At 45.4% G+C, this 16,654-nt stretch overlaps 1 protein-coding gene across 1 annotated transcript in view; it reads left to right on the top strand.

Moving 5' to 3' along the window:
- Positions 1-3,323: 3,323 nt before the first annotated feature.
- Positions 3,324-16,654, top strand: part of LOC126418488 (serine/threonine-protein phosphatase 6 regulatory ankyrin repeat subunit A-like) — a 108,090-nt gene continuing 94,759 nt past the window's right edge. The window contains exon 1 of the mRNA XM_050085264.1: positions 3,324-3,396. The gene's annotated coding sequence lies outside the window, so the exon portion shown is untranslated. The remainder of the gene's footprint in view (positions 3,397-16,654) is intronic.

Below are 16,654 nucleotides of genomic sequence, written 5' to 3'. Positions count from 1 at the left end.
GACCGGCGTGCACGCCCGACACAGACGGTCATTATTCTACCTTGGACCTCTGATGGAAACAGATCGCTGATACATCGTGGTTGAATTTTTTAAAACATAGCTCAAAAGCTTTTTTATGGCAATGAGTGTTTCTGCATTGCATTATTTCCATCGTTTAAACGCAGTGAGTGTGTTTGCAGAGCGATATACATGCATTATGTTGACAATTTTACACGTAGTTAACGTGTCTGTACATCAGTGTACTGCATTATTTTGTGAACATGTTTGTAGGCTGTGCAATGGATTATTTCGACAGTTTACAACTAGTGAGTGTGTTTGCAGAGCGTTTTACATGCATTACTTTGACAATTTGCGAGTTGTTTGCGTGTCTGTACATCATTGTACAGCATTATTTCGGTAATTTAAAAGTAGTTTGCAGGTCTGTAGGCTATGTATTGTAACCACAAGCACATCAGGACGAGTGCTTCGTATCAGCGCAATAAATAAACTATGTGAAATTCATCTCTAAATGAATTGTTGCAGCTCCCCAACTGCAAATAGATAAAGTACACTCCTTCCTATCCTTCATCTAGGTCTGTAGGCTACGTACTGTGATCCGCGTGTGGCTGGGCGAGTGTTTTGTATCAGCATAATAAATAAACTATGTGAAATCCATCCCTAAATAAATTATTCCAGCTTCCTGCAGAAAATGAATACACTCCTTCGTCTCCAGTAGCTGGACAGAGATTGACCGTTTCCCACCAATTCCAATGAAGAGGTATTGGTTGGATGAGGTAGCCCAAGTAACCTCTTTCCCACCATTTTTTCCGTCTAAAATTTTCGCGTCATTTTTTGAGGTTAGTGGAGGTAGCCCAAGTGAGCTATCTTCCCAGTCATTTTCTTGGGGAGGGGGGGAAGGAAGGGTTAGGTTGGTGGAGGTAGCCCAATTGAGCTACTTTCCAATCAAAATTTGAACTTCCGCCATGACATCATTGCGATGTTGTCACATCTATCGCCGCCATCTTGTTTCCGCCATCTTGAATAAATTTGACAAGAATGTTGTGTTGCTGCCCTTGCCCTACTGCTGGCACATTGTTATACGACGCTGCATATCAGTGACTGTTTCAAAGAAACACAAAAAGGTACCCACAGGGACAGAAATCACAACATTTTACATCGGTTCTCTTCAATGACGATTTAGTTCAAAATGGTTCAAATTACTCTGAGCACTATGGGACTTAACATCTGAGGTCATCAGTCCCCTAGAACTTAGAACTAATTAAACCTAACTAACCTAAGAACATCAGACACATCCATGCCCGAGGCAGGATTCGAACCTGCGACCGTAGCGGTCGCGCGGTTCCAGACTGTAGTGCCTAGAACCGCTCGGCCACTCCGGCCGGCGACGATTTAGTGTACGACGCTACAGTCAGATGGTGACTTAATATGTGCAGAGAACATTATGCAAGCATTGAAAAAAATGTAATATGCACTTTAGTATTTCATTCTAAATTTTGCCATCGTCTTTATAGCTTTTATCAAAAGAAATATTTAGCGCAGGAGTAAACGAATCTACTTTCACGTCGGCTCAGCTAGCTTTTTTTTTGTGGTTGTGCACGTTGTTAAACTTACTCTAGCTGCTGAAATTAAATGTGCTATTTTACCTAAAGTAACTGAAGGTGGCGGAGGTAACGTTTTTAAATAACGTCATTGTATTTTCCACCATTATATTTCAAGAAATTCTATAGAAAATCGTTAGTTTTTAGTTTCAGATAAATTTGAATGCAGATCCCTCTACATTTTCCACAAAAAAAAGAAAAAAAAATGGCTTTGAGCACTATGGCACTTAACTGCTGAGGTCATCAGTCCCCTAGAACTTAGAACTACTTAAACGAGGACAAAGGACATCACACACATCCATGCCCGAGGCAGGATTCGAACCTGCGACCGTAGCGGTCTAGACTGTAGCGCCTAGAACCGCTCGGCCTCACCGGCCGGCCTTGGCACAAACACTTTGGTATCATAACAGATATGACGATTACTCGATCTGTTCTCCATCCACCAATCGCAGCACAGGTAACTTTCATTTATCAGAGACCGTTAAATGTAATCAACAGAAAAAAATAATGGTTACTGCAAGAACTGGCGCCTCACAATGACCGGTCAGCCAGACTGAAATGAAACGTTCGGCCACGAGCCCCCATCTGGGGTTGTTGGGGTGGCTGCTATTTGGCATCACTTCGGCGACTTGGGCGTTGAGGGCAACACAAACAAGCAGTCACCGAGCGAAGCGAGAATCGAACCAGGGACTTGCCAGTCCAGAAGCAGCAAACCAAAACACTGGACCCACGCTGCACTGCGTTGGCGTGGCTGCAAACTACGGTACTTGCCGTATGCCGGCCGGAGTGGCCGTGCGGTTCTAGGCGCTACAGTCTGGAACCGAGCGATCGCTACGGTTGCAGGTTCGAGTCCTGCCTCGGGCTTGGATGTGTGTGATGTCCTTAGGTTAGTTAGGTTTAAGTAGTTCTAAGTTCTAGGCGACTGATGACCTCAGAAGTTAAGTCGCATAGTGCTCAGAGCCATTTGGTACTTGCCGTATCACAGGGCGGCAGGTGTCGGACAAGTGGGAGCACTTAGGATAGCTGCGATAGCAGCACAATAAGCAGTCGACCGGAACGTTTCAATGTCCTAAGTGACCACTTCAGATGAAATACTTCTAACTGCTTCCCACCAGCTTGTCTTGTTATCACTGTCTCTCTTCAGCACCAGGCCTCTGAAGTTAGACGAGAGGGTTACTCGACAACTACGATGCCTGTCTTCCAGTGATTCCCGTATAAGTTTGTAAATTATCCCTAATGCGTTTTCAATTTATTACATGTTAACCCACCAACGAAGCTCGTATTAACATGTTTTGGTTGCAGATGACGATCTGACAGCACACGATAATGCGCAGATGCTCCTGCATAACTGTATAATGTAAAATTAAAGTACTGACAGAAATAAAAACTGTCCTTGGGCCTAGTTTTCGTAGACTACTTATCTTTACAATTTAAAGTTTTAAATAAATCCTAATGGTGATGGAATAGAGGCGCTGAAACATGTTGGGGTTACACGCGAAAACTGTGCGAGCCCCATGCCCAGTGAAGCGATCTCATTCTTCGAGAGCAGCTGAGCTCGTGGTCCGCCAACAACGTCACAGTGAAGAGTATGCTCCAGCGTGTTGCAAGAAACGATTAGTCAGTCGGGTCTTTACTGGTGAAGGCGCGGAGTAGCCTTCTCTTCCAGCACTTGGAGAGGGCGGGGGGGCAGTAACGTGACGGCAAGACTTTGCGGAACATCGTTCCCGAGGCGTGGCAAGCAGCTAGTGGCGTGTCTCATCTCGAACCAGCAGCGGGTGTAAATAAATATACACAACAGGTAGGAGCGCTGAGCCGGCGCGGCTGTTTTTCACATTTCAGATTCGTAAGACGTGAATTTATTAACACGCCTCAGAGCCAGACTGCTAGCGAGTGATGTCAACCCGTCTCCAGCGTCTGGTGTTGTGAGTAACTGCATAGGTAGGCGCTCGCTTTCTGCTTCGTGTGGGCCACCCCCTCCGACCTGGCCTACTTACGCCGTGGCTGTTTACTCGTCATAGAAACCACACTCGCGAAAATTAAGGGAGGCGATGTTTCTGATGCCGTGTGAGCCATGCAGCCATGAAGTTCGTCCTGTCGCGAGTGAGGTGGCGATTTTCACCGCAGGAGAGGCGCAGACAACTTTTTCGATCCTCCAGAACTGCTACCTCCCTTTGTTACAAGAATGCGAATTGCACTGATGAATTCTTTCCCGCAAATCAGCCGAATAATATGACCGTGCAGCTAGAAGACGGCAGGCAAGAAATTTGTCAGAGTTTTGTTGCGAAACGAACAACTTACATTCTACCTATTCCAAGTATGAAGGGCGTGCAACATAAACGTGACAAGCCCGGACTAAAGAAGCCTTGTTTCCCGAGTCACTCGCCACTGGCCTCCTTCTTATCACAGCGCGTACGACCATGACGTTGTCAAAGGCAGTAATAATTTCTCATGCGCTTTTAAGAAAACTGGTTGGTAGTAATAGTTTCATCGCATCGCTACTTGTCACTGATGAAATTATCTTTCCATTCACAGCTATTATGATACTTGGTGTTTAAATAGTCCACGGAACGTAATCCGTAGACTTACCTTTTAAGAAAGCAGTCGCTGGCTGCTTTACTATTAATAAATCTTAGATTGTGCAATGTTGGTTAAGGAGTGTCTGGGACATATCTAAATCATTTTTAAAGCTCAAAGCAGGATCACGTAGACTAGATATGGACGCAACTTCATAGACAGAATACTACGCATCCAGTGGCATATTTATCTGTGTGTGTATCCTGTGTTGCCCTGTGGTATGTATAGACTTTATTCATATAACATCCAGTAACTGTTGCTGGTAGTAATTATGTTACAACAGTTTACACAGGCAAACAAAAGAGGTATTTTACTATTTTCAATATTCACTGTGTTCAGTTTGATAAGGAACAACGTGTTTTCTCATTCTTTATGTAATATGAAAAGACATGAATATATAGCATATTTTTTTATTGCCACCATTGTCGTGGAAGTAATTCGACCTGCTACTAAATGCCGGAATATAAGTGACGGCGCTGTTCCGCAACAAATTTTATTTCATGTTTAGAAAACAAACTGGGAGTAAAGATACTCCTGATGAAACAGTTAACGTAGTTCGGTGTACGCCTTGACTGCATAAAATTCCTTGAAGATAGCCTTTTATCAAACAAAATATTACACAAGGCATGTCTCCGCAACAATCATGTTTACACCTAGACAGCCGTAACATCAGCAGCCATACACAGCAAAGTCGATCGGCAACTGTAGCCGACACAGGAACGTCGCACGTTTTCCCTGTGAAGGCTGAGAAAGTGGGCAGCGGACCAGTGCGTTGTATCGTGTGTGCAGGCAATCAGTGTAAATTGCTGGCGGTCTGTAATCTGGTTCAGTCATTTACATCGTAAAATACCGACCTCTGTTGGTGGTTTGTGTCAGGTAATTACGCACATTTAATTTCTAAATAATCGTGTGACTTGTATCAACATATGTTTTCTTCTACTACTCCATATCAGCTGGTAATTGACTGTGGTTTTCTTGGCGCTATCAATTCACAGTAACTCGTATTCATTTTTAAGATATGTTGAATTACATTCTGGCGCGAATTAAAGTCGTATCTGGTAGTTTTCAAGCAAATATAAAACCATTACCTGTGTACCCGAGTTGCCCTGGCAGAATTTATTCCAGACTTCTATTATCTCATCTCCCCCTCCCTGTCCATGTCTTCCTACCCCTCTTCCTGCCCATCTCCTCTTACTCCTCTCTCTGTCCTTCTCCTACCGATCTTCCTGAACATCTCCTCTTACTCCTCTCTCTCTCTCTTATATTCCATATATATGTTTCATATATACACTCCTGGAAATGGAAAAAAGAACACATTGACACCGGTGTGTCAGACCCACCATACTTGCTCCGGACACTGCGAGAGGGCTGTACAAGCAATGATCACACGCACGGCACAGCGGACACACCAGGAACCGCGGTGTTGGCCGTCGAATGGCGCTAGCTGCGCAGCATTTGTGCACCGCCGCCGTCAGTGTCAGCCAGTTTGCCGTGGCATACGGAGCTCCATCGCAGTCTTTAACACTGGTAGCATGCCGCGACAGCGTGGACGTGAACCGTATGTGCAGTTGACGGACTTTGACCGAGGGCGTATAGTGGGCATGCGGGAGGCCGGGTGGACGTACCGCCGAATTGCTCAACACGTGGGGCGTGAGGTCTCCACAGTACATCGATGTTGTCGCCAGTGGTCGGCGGAAGGTGCACGTGCCCATCGACCTGGGACCGGACCGCAGCGACGCACGGATGCACGCCAAGACCGTAGGATCCTACGCAGTGCCGTAGGGGACCGCACCGCCACTTCCCAGCAAATTAGGGACACTGTTGCTCCTGGGGTATCGGCGAGGACCATTCGCAACCGTCTCCATGAAGCTGGCCTACGGTCCCGCACACCGTTAGGCCGTCTTCCGCTCACGCCCCAACATCGTGCAGCCCGCCTCCAGTGGTGTCGCGACAGGCGTGAATGGAGGGACGAATGGAGACGTGTCGTCTTCAGCGATGAGAGTCACTTCTGCCTTGGTGCCAATGATGGTTGTATGCGTGTTTGGCGCCGTGCAGGTGAGCGCCACAATCAGGACTGCATACAACCGAGGCACACAGGGCCAACACCCGGCATCATGGTGTGGGGAGCGATCTCCTACACTGGCCGTACACCACTGGTGATCGTCGAGGGGACACTGAATAGCGCACGGTACATCCAAACCGTCATCGAACCCATCGTTCTACCATTCCTAGACCGGCAAGGGAACTTGCTGTTCCAACAGGACAATGCACGTCCGCATGTATCCCGTGCCACCCAACGTGCTCTAGAAGGTGTAAGTCAACTACCCTGGCCAGCAAGATCTCCGGATATGTCCCCCATTGAGCATGTTTGGGACTGGATGAAGCGTCGTCTGACGCGGTCTGCACGTCCAGCACGAACGCTGGTCCAACTGAGGCGCCGGGTGGAAATGGCATGGCAAGCCGTCCCACAGGACTACATCCAGTATCTCTACGATCGTCTCCATGGGTGAATAGCAGCCTGCATTGCTGCGTAAGGTGGATATACACTGTACTAGTGGCGTCATTGTGCGTGCTCTGTTGCCTGTGTCTATGTGCCTGTGGTTCTGTCAGTGTGATCATGTGATGTATCTGACCCCAGGAATGTGTCAATAAAGTTTCCCCTTCCTGGGACAATGAATTCACGGTGTTCTTATTTCAATTTCCAGGAGTGTACATACATGTCATATATATATTTAATGTATTTCACTCGCGTTTGCACACATATTTCATCTGTACACTAGCGAATTTCGCCCTGAAGTTTCGTTTTCACGCAGGCCAATGTTTATTGACCTCATATCTCCTAAACTACAACGTACAGTGATACAATTCTGTAGGTAGATCCAGCGGTATACGTGGATCCTGTATACGAAACATATTGGAAATACTTAGCAATGAAGAAGTAAGAAATTACAACGTCATTTCTGGTGTTGCCATTTTACACCACTAATAGCGAAAATGTATTAAGCGATGAACCTTTTTCCTTCCATCATTTTGTACGGGTTGTCAGCGAGGAAAGGTCTCGTAATGGTTTGCAATTGAGTGTAAAGACTGCTGAAAATCACCAAGTGCTCCCATTCTCGGTGGATGAATATATTCTGGCTACTTGCTCTTCGCGAGCTAAGATACTCCTTCACCCAACCCCACCCCTTTGAGAGAGGTTTTGGAAATTTGTGGTAAGATCTTATGGGACCAAACTGCTCAGGTCATCATTCCCTAAGCTTACAGACTACTTAATCTAACTTAAACTAACTTACGCTAAGGACGACACACACACCCATGCCCGAGGGAGAACTCGAACCTCCGACGGCAGGAGCTGCGTGGACCGTGACAATGCGCTCCAGACCGTTCGGCTACCCCGCGCGGATGGGAGAGAGGTGGTTCTTACCCCACAGTGGTTCTTTTCAGACAGTTTGTGATATGTGTAGGCCATCAGGTTTGGCAGAAATTTATCCATTGGGTAAGAAAGAGATGTGGCATATATAAGGTGACAATTATTGAACTATACGAAAGAAAATCCTCATAACTTCTGAACGGCTTGCGTCAGGACATTCAAACTTCGCGGTTGGCCGCGGGGCATGATGGGAATTAGTGTGAGCTGTACGGTTTGGTTTAACGACTAAGTCCACGTTCATTTGGATGGGTTTGTCAATGAGCAAAAGTAACCATTTGAGGGACTGAATCCGCATGTCGCGATCGAGAAGTCTCTTCACCCTCAACAGCTAACTGTGTGGTGTGTAATGTCCAGTCACGAAATAATCGGTGCGATATTCCTTGATGGCACAATGACTACCAAATGGTACGTGAAGGTTTTGGAAGATTATTTCATCCCCATTATCCAAAGTGACCCTGATTCCGACAAACTGTTGTTCATGCAAGACGGAACTCAACCCCAACAAAGCAGGAGAGTGTTTGATGTCCTGGAGGAGCACTTTAGGTACCGTATTTTGGCTGTGGGGTACCCAGAGGTCATTGGCATGGGCCTCGATTGGCCGCCATATTCTCCAGATCTGAACACATGTGACTCCTTTTTGTGGTGTTATATTAAGGACAAGGCGTACAGCAATAACCCCAAAACCATTAATGAGCTGAAAACAGTCATTCAGGAGGTCATCGACATCATCAATGTTCTGACACTTCAGCGGGTCATGCAGAATTTCGCTATTCGTCAGCGCCACATCATCGCCAATGATGGTACACATATCGAACATGTTATAAACTAAATCCGAATATCTGTAGTGACATTTACAAGTTGAATAAGGTGTGTGCACGCCCTAGTTTTTAACTAATTTACGTTTTTATCTCATATAGTTCAATAATTGTCAACACTTTGCTGGGGTTGAGTTCCGTCTTGCATGAACAGCAGTTCATACATACATACATACATCAACGTTTATAATATGTATGGATTTCTCATCTGTAAGTACCTGCGATGCGAATGTAGAGTTTTCACAAGGCTATTTGTTACTTACCTACCAATTTTTAAATGAAATGGCTTCAGCATAAACTGTCATTACATAAATGTTTGTCATTACAGTGTCTGATGCGAGGCTTCAATACCTTCCATATGGATATCCATACCTCTCATTGAACCGTTAACCTTGCATTATACCTTGTGTGGTTGTAAAACTTCCAGACGCTTTAAATTTATGAGACGTATTTATGTGTTGTATTGCGTGGGTGGATTGCTCGGCCCAGAACTGTGCAAGAGAGAAAATGGAATCCCCACCGTGGGCACTGGCGTCTGATTTGCCAGCGAGATCAAACGTTGCTAGCGTCTCGTTGAAAGATGCCGCACATGGGACAGCGGTTTGGCGGCAGGATGCAGATGTCCGCTGTTAAGAGATAACAAACTGCTGCACGTCGCCACAGGCCGGGACCTCCTCGTACTGCTCAAGCAATGCGGGCACTGGTGGGGGGAAGGGAGGAGGGCAGAGTGCCAGTAGTCAGTAGGCCGAATAGGGGGGGGGGGGGAGGGGAGGGAGGAGAGTGTGCGGCAGCGAGGCCGCCACACACCGTGCACCGTTCTGAGTTGTAGATATCTAAATATTTATTTATGCATCTTCCTCCATCACAATTCGTGGTCTGTTCAAAAAATTCCAGAATGTTCGTAATTTCGCGCCAGTGATGTGTTGGAGCGAAATGCGGTTAGGCCAGAGAGAGAGCCAGAGTGCCCCTGAGGAGGCTACGACACCAAGAAGAATCGCTCCTCGGCTTTTGGCAAGATCAATGTGTTACTTTTTTAAAGAACATGTTTAACACCCCCTCTGCTTCTTTATATACATTGCAGCAGCACTTGACATTATCTGTGATATATATCTTCGATATGTATACATATAGTTGTTAGTATACTAACTTATGTTCCATATAACCTAACTGTGGTTAAAGAGGGGGCGCCCTGCGGCGCGGGGCTGCTAGATTTTACGAGCCCCGCCGCTCCAAAATCAAATAGGGCCTTTAGTTATATATTTTGCTTATAACTATGTTATTTCTTATCTAAACTATATTGTTATAGGTATATATTTGATCCTCTCTTTCTTATCTATCTAACTGTGCTCTTATCTCATTTTATGTTTTTGGAGACTTCGATGAGTGTGTTGTTGTTGTTGTTGTGGTCTTCAGTCCTGAGACTGGATTGATGCAGCTCTCCATGCTACTCTATCCTGTGCAAGCTTCTTCATCTCCCAGTACCTACTGCAAACTACATCCTTCTCAATCTGCTTAGTGCATTGATCTCTTGGTCTCCCTCTACGATTTTTACCCTCCATACTGCCCTCCAATGCTAAATTTATGATCCCTTGATGCCTCAAAACATGTCCTACCAACCGATCCCTTCTTCTAGTCAAGTTGTGCCACAAACTTCTCTTCTCTCCAATCCTATTTAATACCTCCTCATTAGTTACGTGATCTACCCACCTTATCTTCAGCATTCTTCTGTAGCACCACATTTCGAAAGCTTCTGTTCTCTTCTTGTCCAAACTGGTTATCGTCCACGTTTCACTTCCATTCATGGCTACACTCCATACAAATACTTTCAGAAACGACTTCCTGACACTTAAATCTATACTCGATGTTAACAAATTTCTCCTCTTCAGAAACGATTTCCTTGCCATTGCCAGTCTACATTTTATATCCTCTCTACTTCGACCATCATCAGTTATTTTACTCCCTAAATAGCAAAACTCCTTTACTACTTTAAGTGTGTCATTTCCTAATCTAATCCCCTCAGCATCACCCGATATAATTCGACTACATTCCATTATCCTCGTTTTGCTTTTGTTGATGTTCATCTTATATCCTCCTTTCAACACACTGTCCATTCCGTTCAACTGCTCTTCCAAGTCCTTTGCTGTCTCTGACAGAATTACAATGTCATCGGCGAACCTCAAACTTTTTACTTCTTCTCCATGAATTTTAATACCTACTCCGAATTTTTCTTTTGTTTCCTTTACTGCTTGCTCAATAAACCGATTGAATAACATCAGGGAGAGGCTACAACCCTGTCTCACTCCTTTCCCAACCACTGCTTCCCTTTCATGCCCCTCGACTCTTATAACTGCCTTCTGGTTTCTGTACAAATTGTAAATAGCCTTTCGCTCCCTGTATTTTACCCCTGCCATTTTCAGAATTTGAAAGAGAGTATTCCAGTTAACGTTGTCAAAAGCTTTCTCTAAGTCTACAAATGCTAGAAACTTAGGTTTGCCTTTTCTTAATCTTTCTTCTAAGATAATTCGTAAGGTTAGTATTGCCTCACGTGTTCCAACATTTCTACGGAATCCAAACTCATGTTCCCTGAAGTCCGCTTCTACCAGTTTTTCCATTCGTCTGTAAAGAATTCGCGTTAGTATTTTGCAGCTGTGACTTATTAAACTGATAGTTCGGTAATTTTCACATCTGTCAACACCTGCTTTCTTTGGGATTGGAATTATTATATTCTTCTTGAAGTCTGTGGGTACTTCGCCTGTCTCACACATCTTGCTCACCAGATGGTAGAGTTTTGTCATGACTGGCTCTCCCAAGGCCATCAGTAATTCTAATGGAATGTTGTCTACTCCCGGGGCCTTGTTTCGACTCAGGTCTTTCAGTGCTCTGTCAAACTCTTCACGCAGTATCTTATCTCCGATTTCATCTTCATCTACATCCTCTTCCATTTCCATAATATTGTCCTCAAGTACATCGTCCTTGTATAAACCCTCTATATACTCCTTCCACCTTTCTGCCTTCCCTTCTTTGCTTAGAACTGGGTTGCCATCTGAGCTCTTGATATTCATACAAGTGGTTCTCTTCTCTCCAAAGGTCTCTTTAATTTTCCTGTAGGCAGTATCTTTCTTACCCCTAGTGAGACAAGCCTCTACATTCTTGCATTTGTCCTCTAGCCATCCCTGCTTAGCCATTTTGCACTTCCTGTCGTTCTCATTTTTGAGACGTTTGTACTCCTTTTTGCCTGCTTCATTTACTGCATTTTTATATTTTCTCCTTTCATCAATTAAATTCAATATTTCTTCTGTTACCCAAGGATTTCTATTAGCCCTCGTCTTTTTACCTACTTGATCCTCTGCTGCCTTCACTACTTCATCCCTCAGAGCTACCCATTCTTCTTCTACTGTATTTCTATCCCCCATTCCTGTCAATTGTTCCGTTATGCTCTCCCTGAAACTCTGTACAACCTCTGGTTCTTTCAGTTTATCCAGGTCCCATCTCCTTAAATTCCCGCCTTTTTGCAGTTTCTTCAATTTCAATCTGCAGTTCATAACCAATAGATTGTGGTCAGAATCCACATCTGCCCCAGGAAATGTCTTACAATTTAAAACCTGGTTCCTAAATCTCTGTCTTACCATTATGTAATCTATCTGATACCTTTTAGTATCTCCAGGATTCTTCCAGGTATACAACCTTCTTTTATGATTCTTGAACCAAGTGTTAGCTATGATTAAGTTATGCTCTGTGCAAAATTCTACAAGGCGGCTTCCTCTTTCATTTCTTCCCCCCAATCCATATTCACCTACTATGTTTCCTTCTCTCCCTTTTCCTACTGACGAATTCCAGTCACCCATGACTATTAAATTTTCGTCTCCCTTCACTACCTGAATAATTTCATTTCTCTCGTCAGACATTTCATCAATTTCCTCATCATCTGCAGAGCTAGTTGGCATATAAGCTTGTACTACTGTAGTAGGCATGGGCTTTGTGTCTATCTTGGCCACAATAATGCGTTCAGTATGCTGTTTGTAGTAGCTAACCCGCACTCCTATTTTTTTATTCATTATTAAACCTACTCCTGCATTACCCCTATTTGATTTTGTATTTATAACCCTGTAATCACCTGACCAAAAGTCTTGTTCCTCTTGCCACCGAACTTCACTAATTCCCACTATATCTAACTTTAACCTATCCATTTCCCTTTTTAAATTTTCTAACCTACCTGCCCGATTAAGGGATCTGACATTCCACGCTCCAATCCGTAGAACGCCAGTTTTCTTTCTCCTGATAACGACGTCCTCTTGAGTAGTCCCCGCCCAGAGATCCGAATGGGGGACTATTTTACCTCCGGAATATTTTACCCAAGAGGACGCCATCATCATTTAATCATACAGTAAAGCTGCATGTACTCGGAAAAAATTACGGCTGTAGTTTCCCCTTGCTTTCAGCCGTTCGCAGTACCAGCACAGCAAAGCCGTTTTGGTTTATGTTACAAGGCCAGATCAGTCAATCATCCAGACTGTTGCCCCTGCAACAACTGAAAAGGCTGCTGCCCCTCTTCAGGAACCACACGTTTGTCTGGCCTCTCAACAGATACCCCTCCGTTGTGGTTGCACCTACGGTACGGCCATCTGTATCGCTGAGGCACGCAAGCCTCCCCACCAACGGCAAGGGCCATGGTTCATGGGGGGGATGAGTGTTTTAAATAACCCTATATATAATTTTACTAGAGCCCTGCCGGGCGAAATTCGAAACTTCTGGCTATGTTATTCTTATGGGCGAGGACAGGAAGTAACTTGATTTCGCAGCGCTCTGCGCACAAGCTCTTATCAGTGGCACTTCCTCTGTCGCTCTCTCTCTAGCAGAAGTGTCTTATCTTTGAGGCAACAGCATATACGTTCTTTGGTGAGGCAGCCGCACATGTTTAATGTGTAACTGCCAGAAGTTTCATTGTTGTATGTCTATTAGCTATTGTTCAGTACTGTATTGAGTAGAACGTTGTGTCGCACAGTTTGCGAATTTCGATGTGGCAGAGTTAGAAGAGCAACGTGTCTGGATTAAATTTTGCGTGAAGCTCAAGAAAACCTTTACAGAGACACGCCAAATCCCTCGTTTAGGACGCCCTTCCACGTTTACCGACGACGCTCATGTCAAGGACGTCAACGATATTGTGCGTGCCAATCGAAGACTGACTGTCCGAGAGATTGCAGAAGAATGCAACATTTCAGGTGGATTACCCCATGAGATCCTGACACACCATCTTGCAAGGCATCGTGTTGCCGCCGAGTTGTTCCCACGGCCCGTGAGTCAAAACCAGAAAGACCTTCCCCACGCAATCTGTCAAGAGTATTTGGACCGCGCAAATTAAAACGAGATATTCCTTAAGAGAGTCATAACTGGTAATGAGACGGGGGTCTACGGCTGTGATATTGAGACCAAGCATCAGTCTTCACATTGGATCGGGAAATGTTCTCAAAGACAAAAAAACTCGTCAGTCAAGTGTCAAAGGCATGCTGATAGTTTTCTTGGAATTTGAAGATTAGTTGATCATGAATTTACACACCAAATGCTGTATCATGTCCGTGACACTCTCTCCCCTATTTCGCGATAATACAAAACGTGCTAACCTTCTTTGAACTTTATCGATATACTCCGTTAATCCTATCTGATAAGGATCCCATACCGCGCAGCAGTATTACAAAAGAGGACGGACAAGCGTATTGTAGGCAGTGTCTTTAGTAGATTTGTTACATTTTCTAAGCGTTCTGCCAATAAAACGCCTTCCCCACAACATTTTCGGTGTGTTCTTTCTATTTTAAGTTGTTCGTAATTGTAATTACTAGGTATTTAGTTGAATTTACGGCCTTTAGATGTGACTGATTTAGCGTATAACCGATGTTTAACGGATTCCTTTTAGCACTCATTTGGATGACCTCGAACTTTTCATTGTTTAGGGTCAATTGCACTTATCTTATCTAAATCGTCTTGCAGTTGGTTTTGATCTTCTGATGATTTTACTAGGGATAAACGACAGCATCATCTGCAAACAATCTGAGACGGGTGCTTAGATTGTCTCCTAAATCGTTTATAAAGATAAGGAACAACATGGGTACCTTGGGGTACGTCAGAAATCACTTCTGTTTTACTCGATGACTTTTTGTGAATTACTACGAATTGTCACCACTCTGACAGTAAGTCACGAATCCAGTCGCATAACTGAGTCCAGATTCCAGAAGCACGCAATTTGATTACAAGCCGCTTGTGAGGTACGGTGTTAGAAGCCTTCTGACACAATCAATTTGAAATGCTTCGTCGTTAACAGTCAACACTTCGTGTGAGTAAAGAGCTAGTTGCGTTTCACAGGAACGATGTTTTCTAAATCCGTGTTGTCTATGTGTCAATAGATCGTTCTCTTCGAAGTAATTCATAATGTTTGAACACAAGTATATGTTCCAAAACCGTTCTGCGTATCGACGTTAATGATATGGGTCTGTAATTTAGTAGATTACTCCTATTGCCTTTCTTGAATTTGCTGCGACCTCTGCAACTTTCCAGTCTTTGGATAGGGACCTTTCGTCGAGCGAGCGCTTGTATGTGACTGTTATGTACGGAGCTATTGCATCAGCATACTCTGAAAGGAATTTAATTGGTATACAGTCTGGACCAGAAGACTTGCTTTTATTAAGTGATTTAGGCTGCTTCTCTACTCCGGGGATATCTGCTTCTAAGTTACACATTTTGGCAGCTGTTCTTGTTTCGAGTTCCGAAATATTCACTTAACTTCTTTAGTGAAGGAATGTCTTAAGACTGTGTTTTGGCTTTCTGAACAGTTGTGATGCATTCCCCCTTCTGCTCCTTATGCCACTGTCGCTACCCGTATCCATCAGTTTCCCATTGCCTATTTCTACTGTAGTCTTGCTGACGATTCAGTTGTCCAGCAGCAGACAGATTTGCTTCTTGTTCTATTCATGAAGTTTTTTTGCCTTAAGCGTTTTATTATTAGATATGCCTAAAATACACTACTGACCATTATAATACACTCCTGGAAATGGAAAAAAGAACACATTGACACCGGTGTGTCAGACCCACCATACTTGCTCCGGACACTGCGAGAGGGCTGTACAAGCAATGATCACACGCACGGCACAGCGGACACACCAGGAACCGCGGTGTTGGCCGTCGAATGGCGCTAGCTGCGCAGCATTTGTGCACCGCCGCCGTCAGTGTCAGCCAGTTTGCCGTGGCATACGGAGCTCCATCGCAGTCTTTAACACTGGTAGCATGCCGCGACAGCGTGGACGTGAACCGTATGTGCAGTTGACGGACTTTGAGCGAGGGCGTATAGTGGGCATGCGGGAGGCCGGGTGGATGTACCGCCGAATTGCTCAACACGTGGGGCGTGAGGTCTCCACAGTACATCGATGTTGTCGCCAGTGGTCGGCGGAAGGTGCACGTGCCCGTCGACCTGGGACCGGACCGCAGCGACGCACGGATGCACGCCAAGACCGTAGGATCCTACGCAGTGCCGTAGGGGACCGCACCGCCACTTCCCAGCAAATTAGGGACACTGTTGCTCCTGGGGTATCGGCGAGGACCATTCGCAACCGTCTCCATGAAGCTGGGCTACGGTCCCGCACACCGTTAGGCCGTATTCCGCTCACGCCCCAACATCGTGCAGCCCGCCTCCAGTGGTGTCGCGACAGGCGTGAATGGAGGGACGAATGGAGACGTGTCGTCTTCAGCGATGAGAGTCGCTTCTGCCTTGGTGCCAATGATGGTCGTATGCGTGTTTGGCGCCGTGCAGATGAGCGCCACAATCAGGACTGCATACGACCGAGGCACCCAGGGCCAACACCGGGCATCATGGTGTGGGGAGCGATCTCCTACACTGGCCGTACACCACTGGTGATCGTCGAGGGGACACTGAATAGTGCACGGTACATCCAAACCGTCATCGAACCCATCGTTCTACCATTCCTAGACCGGCAAGGGAACTTGCTGTTCCAACAGGACAATGCACGTCCGCATGTATCCCGTGCCACCCAACGTGCTCTAGAAGGTGTAAGTCAACTACCCTGGCCAGCAAGATCTCCGGATCTGTCCCCCATTGAGCATGTTTGGGACTGGATGAAGCGTCGTCTCACGCGGTCTGCACGTCCAGCACGAACGCTGGTCCAACTGAGGCGCCAGGTGGAAATGGCATGGCAAGCCGTTCCACAGGACTACATCCAGCATCTCTACGATCG

Source organism: Schistocerca serialis, chromosome 9 (assembly GCF_023864345.2).
Source record: "Schistocerca serialis cubense isolate TAMUIC-IGC-003099 chromosome 9, iqSchSeri2.2, whole genome shotgun sequence".
Taxonomy (NCBI): Eukaryota; Metazoa; Arthropoda; class Insecta; order Orthoptera; family Acrididae; genus Schistocerca; species Schistocerca serialis.
This window is presented reverse-complemented; position numbering and strand designations above follow the sequence as displayed.